The sequence below is a fragment of the Athene noctua genome, chromosome 8 (genome assembly GCF_965140245.1).
Source record: "Athene noctua chromosome 8, bAthNoc1.hap1.1, whole genome shotgun sequence".
In the NCBI taxonomy this organism is placed as follows: domain Eukaryota; kingdom Metazoa; phylum Chordata; class Aves; order Strigiformes; family Strigidae; genus Athene; species Athene noctua.
The window spans coordinates 1,124,212-1,129,625 of record NC_134044.1 but is presented as its reverse complement, the minus strand read 5'-3'; positions in this window follow the sequence as shown (position 1 = coordinate 1,129,625).

Genomic DNA, 5,414 nt, shown 5'->3' with positions numbered 1-5,414 from the left:
AAAGGGGATGCACGGCACTGCCTGGACCAGAAATAAGCCCATGGCTGCCTGGTTAGGGCGCAGCCAGAACCTCCTCTCCCAGCTGAAGCCCACCTTGGAGCACCTGGGGCATTAGGGAAAGGTGTGGGCATTGCAAGCCCCTCTGCCAGCCAGAGCTCCCCCAGCACAGGCACCAAAGCTCCTGCCTGCACTCAGGGCTGGGGCCAGACCCTCATCCCTGCCAGGCTTTGCTGCCCAGAACACGAGCAGGCTTAAAGTCCTGCAGCAAAGAAAAGCAGCTTTAGCACCGCTTTGGTCTGCAGCCATATGAAAACCTCTTGCCCCATGACAAAGAGAATCACAGGTCAATTTTACTGCTCGCCCATATGACAACGTAGACCTTTTCTTATTATATTAGCGATGATTCAGGCTCTGGAGGAGCCGGCAGGACCGGGAGGGCGGCGGGCGGCAGCGCGGGCGGCGCGTGAGGCGAGATCCCCGGGTGCCAAGGCAAGAGCGCAGGCAGCCACACTCGCTCTGCCCACCCGCCAGCAGCCGAGCGTGGCTCCATCTCCTCCGACATCCGGGGAGGGAAGGGAACAAAGGCAGAGAACAATTGCAATTGTTTCCCGAGACTTTCTTCAGGCCAATTCCTCCAGCACGGTGCTGCTGCCCAGCCACTCCAGCTGCGGCACCACAGCCCTGCTGCACTCGCAGCTGTGCAGACGCCGGCAGGGACACAGCCCCCGTCTCCAGGCCACTGCCACCCAGCCATCAGGGCCTGGTCCCCACTCGCACGGAGAGAGACGGAGCTGGCAGGGTTACCCCACGCTCTGCAGCTCCGGTCCCACTCTGCTCTCCCCCTGCACTGCTGGGCAGACCCAAGACGACCCACCAAGGCGTGATGCCGGCTGCAGGGAAGGGGTGATCCCAGTCCATGGCTCATAGTAGTAGGGAAGAATGGAGCTGCCTGTCCCAGGGAAGCCGGCTCGCCCTCCCCTTCACCAGTCCCACACAGTCCATGCCGTGAGGAGAGCAGCCTTTGCTGGCAGTGGGGCCTCCCGCAGCAGGATCCCGTGCAAGCAGGACGAGCATCCCCCCAGCTGCCCCCTGAGCAGGGCTCTAATTACAGCCCACCTCGGCCCAGCCCAGCGCTACAACACCCAGCGATCGCTGCCTTTTGAAGTCCAGGCTTTCAGAAACCACCTCCAGGCTGCTCCTAATTGTACTTTGCAGCAGCGGGGAGGGATTAGAGCCAGGAGGGGACAGGCAAGGGTGGCAGAGGGGCTGCTGCAAGGAGACAGGGCTGGGGTCCTGCTGCTGGGGTGCTCAGCATGTGGCATCCCCCTAGGCTGACCACAGAATCCCAGTATCATCTTGGTTGGAAAAGACCTTGATAAGTCTCCATGGGTCCCATGGGGGGAGTAGAAAGGTATCTACACAAGGGTGTTTACAGAAGAAGGTATCAAACGCCTGAGATGGAATTCAACCTAACACAAGTCTGGTTTGACCAGTATTGTAATTAACTGGTAAAATAAATCAGATGCCCCCTGGTTATTGACTGGGTGTTAAAAGGGCAGATGCTCAAGAGCATCAAATCCTAAAAGCGAGCCTGGATGGGGACAGTTTGTACAAGTGGCTTCAGCAACAGTACAGATGTTTTCATAAAACCGAGCTTCATATAGAAGCTCTAAGACCTTAATAAGGTCCTCAGACACAAGCACTCCCACCAAGGCCATGCCTAGGCTCCAAGGCAGATCTTTTGTCAAAGCAGGATCTGGCCAAGGACAAAACTCAACTTTTAATTGCCTCTCCAGGCAAAGAGGATTTGAAAACACTTGCCCTCCAGCCTGCCCTTCTGGCATCCCTCCTTCATTGCAAGAACTGGTGAGCAAAGCTGAGCTCCGGCTGAGCGAGGCCCCTCTCGAGCCACCCTTGTAGCAAGCCCACGGACACCAACCAAAAGAATCTCCAACCCCAGAGGCTTCCGACACTGCATCAGAGCAAACTGCCCCGACTCGGTCACTGCCCCATGCTCCACCGTCCCTACCTCCCAGAGCGATGAGTGGCGAGGGGAAGCCATGCAAGACATAAAGCCCTGGGGATCAGCTCAGAGATGTGGCCGTCGCTCTTGCCCTTCAAACACACCTGCCCCACAAAGCGAGAACCCCCCAGCACCTGATGGCTGCTGGTGACTACGCTCAGAGGGCCTGACAAGTTGACCAGACTGGCAGAGGAAGACAAGGATGCTGGTGAAGCAGCACATCGGGAGAGGGGCCTGCACGAACCTGTCCCAGGCAGACTCAGCAAAGAAACCCTGATTCACCTAACACCATCGTGCCAGCCCCAATTTGGGTTCAATTTGCCAATTTTGTTTTGGTGTGGGAAAAAGTGTTTTGGGGCAAAACTCCCAACCCGGCCGTGGGCGGCGAGCCTCCCCGTGCTGGGCCCAGCATCCAAGCGCGTGGATACTCCCCACCCCCCGGCATGTTGCATCCTGCATCCCTGCTGCTTTGAACCCACCTCCCCCATCACCCTGCAGTCCCCAGAGGGGTGGCTGAGCTCACCTTTGCTCCGCAGCCCCACAAGCCCTGCCCCAGGGCACCCACCCTCCTGGCCACCTCCCGCAGCCCCTCTGGCCAGGGTGACCCAGCTCCTTTCAGAGCTGACAGCAGCGCAGAGCCACAGCCTCTCCCTCCAGCACACAGACCTGACACCTGCCTGCATCCCCCGGTTAAACGCATGGAAGTGCCCCTGGAGAGCCCTGCCCTGGCAAGCCGGGCCTGGCTGGTGCCCCATGTATGGAGGAAGGGGACTCGGCCCAGGACTTGGCTCATCCCCCCTCACACCCTTCAGGAACGACAGCGACATGACTAGACAGACCCACTTGCAAATCGCTCCCCAAGCGCTCACGCTGCTAACACCAGCAGCTACTCTGTAATAACCCACCGTCCGTATCATTACCATTAATTATATATTAACATACCCCATAATCTTAACTGCTGCTAAGTCCCATCTCAGGGGGTTCGAGCTGCTTTCAAAAGCCACCTGGCTGGTTCTCCTTTAGCTCTGACACCACCCACCCCAGGAGAAGGGCCGGTAGCTGAGGCACCGCTGGGATCTGTGAGGATCAGGGCTGGGATGGGCAGGAAGATCACCAGGGCTGGAAAGCACCAATGTCCCTGCTGCCACCAATGTCCCTGAGCACTGAGCACATTATGCAGGCCCACCAAGCGTTAAGCAGCTTGAGCAACTCCCTCCCCAGCATTTGGTTTCATCCCCGCAGCACCAGGGAGCCCTGCACGCTGCCTGCCTGACCTGACCATGCTTTTGGTGCACGTGACATCAGGTGGAACCCGGCTGCGCGCAAGGTGACGCCGGGAGCCCTCTCTGGGGCTGGCCTGGGGCTCGGCCACCTTGCTGTTCAAGCAGCACGTGGGGAGGGCAGCTTATTCCAACAAGACCCTCAGAGGCTAGAGGAATTCTCCAGATTCCTGCACCTTCCCCTTCCCTGTGCCACCCCAACCATCCCAGTGGCTGGCAGCAGGACCCTTAGTGTCTCCCACCTCGCACTCCTCCTAGCCCATGAGCTTGCTGAAGGGCAGAGTGATTTTATTCTTCCACCGAGTCAGGGAAATCTGAGAGAAAAGGAACACGGAGGCAGGTAACCAGTGCTGCTTCTTGCCCAGGCACCTCGCACGGGGGCAGGGGAAACTGCTGCTTCAAGCCCCTTTTTGGAGCTGCCTCAACTGCTGCGCTCATCCCACATCCAAGACAACCCCAGTAGCAGCAGCACAGCTGGCACTGGGGACAGACATTTTGGGTCTGTGCTGGCAGAGGAAGTGTTTTTCCTTTCAGTTCTCCTAGGGGTAAAACACACAGCATCCTCACCAAGATACAACTTCAGGAGGAAAGCAAGGATCTTCCAGAGACGCAGAGCCTTCACCATTTCATCTCGAAGGCAGCACACCACCTTCCATTCATCATACAGCTACAGTCAAAAAAAAAAAAAAAGCTGGAAAGCAGCCTGGAGCTGGTTCTGCCCTGAAGGTGCAGCTGTTTCATGTGGCTCCAAGGCCTCTCGCCCAGCAGCCCGCACTTTCAAAGCACCGCTTGCATGCACACAGGCACACAAAACACAATTAATGAATGTCTCGCATCCCACTGTGTGTGTTCTGACACAGCCCCATTTGCCAAGGAAAAAAAGCGTGTGTGTGTGGATGTGTGTATACACAAAGGCTTTAAAGAGGACATTGCTTGCATTTTACATCTTTGTGAAGGGTTTTGTTTGGGTTTTTTTAATATAAAAGCCTAAAGCAAATATAATCCAGAGAAAGGCGTTTCTTTAACATTTTACCTGCATGTGTAACACCTGTAGAGCTCCGACACTCCCCAAGGAACATGTTTTACAGTAACTGTTTCAGACTGAAAAGAGGCAACTGCTCAGAACACTGCTACTGACGAGTGTTACACACACTGCCAACACAAGTATTCTTTCAAGAAGGGAGAGGACTAAGCCTTCAGGGAAGTCTATCACAGGATGGACACCGCAGCTTCACAAGCTTTAACCCTCGGGTGCTCCCCAGTTGCAATAAGCTGCCTGCGCAGTGAAACCCTATCGGGAGCCTCCACACGAGCGTGGAGCTGTGCGAGACCAGCCCTGTGTGTGCACGGGGATTCAGTTTGTTACGGAACGATGATGATGAGCTTTTATTTCTTTGCTGCACATAAAACAAACCGGGAATCTAACACGCCAACTGCAGTGCCTTTCTGTGTTTATGCCTTTCAATGAACACAAATGCTCTCTGCATGTTTCAGCTTAGCAAAGAGCCGTTGCTAGGACTTCTCACCTCCACAAGGCAAGTTTTAGTCCTCTGAGGTGGACTTCTGCTTACATTTTGTCACCTGCAAGACTGCTCGGTATGTTCAATGGGTGGCTTAAAATACCCAAGTTCACAAGCCTGCTGCATGCCAGTCACTTAAAAAGAAATTATTTCTAAGCAACAGAGATTTGGGGACTATGGAAATTTTCAGTAGGAATTAGACATCTAACTATCCTTCTCAAATCCAAGAGCTAGTATCAGCAGATTCTGAATGACATTTTAAAACTCACAATTCACCTGTTGCCATAACAACATATCCTAGGCCAGATGCATGGATATAACAAGACCTTCGTAAGAAGTAAACTGCATGACATCTGCCAGCTGTCAGATTAGTACAGTTTGCTTTGAATTATCAAGTCATTGCTATCATTAGAGACAAGACATTTGCCTGGAAAGCCCAAGCAACCGTGTCAACTCTTCCACTCCTCTAAATCATCCCTTGTGTTTTAACTGCAGTAGAATAAGCCCTTCCACTCCTTTGGACCAAGTCAGAATTGGACCAGTTGGTTACCCATATAAAAACATCCACTTCAATACATTTGCATACATCAA